Below are 226 nucleotides of genomic sequence, written 5' to 3' on the forward strand. Positions count from 1 at the left end.
TTTTCATAAGTTGAAGTGATTTTAGAAAATTCGCTTTGATAACCTTTGTGACTTTACACACTCTAATTCCTGTGGAATTTGGTGCAAGGGATATAACTCTCGCGTGCAAAATAATAACTGGATAACTGATGACCAACCATTTTGTTCATATTTTTTTTTAAATGCTATTAATCAGAGGTAAAACCTCGCGGATCTGCAGGCCTTAAAAGTCTTTGCCAAGGGGGGG

The sequence above is a fragment of the Mizuhopecten yessoensis genome, unplaced genomic scaffold (genome assembly GCF_002113885.1).
Source record: "Mizuhopecten yessoensis strain PY_sf001 unplaced genomic scaffold, ASM211388v2 scaffold2275, whole genome shotgun sequence".
In the NCBI taxonomy this organism is placed as follows: Eukaryota; Metazoa; Mollusca; class Bivalvia; order Pectinida; family Pectinidae; genus Mizuhopecten; species Mizuhopecten yessoensis.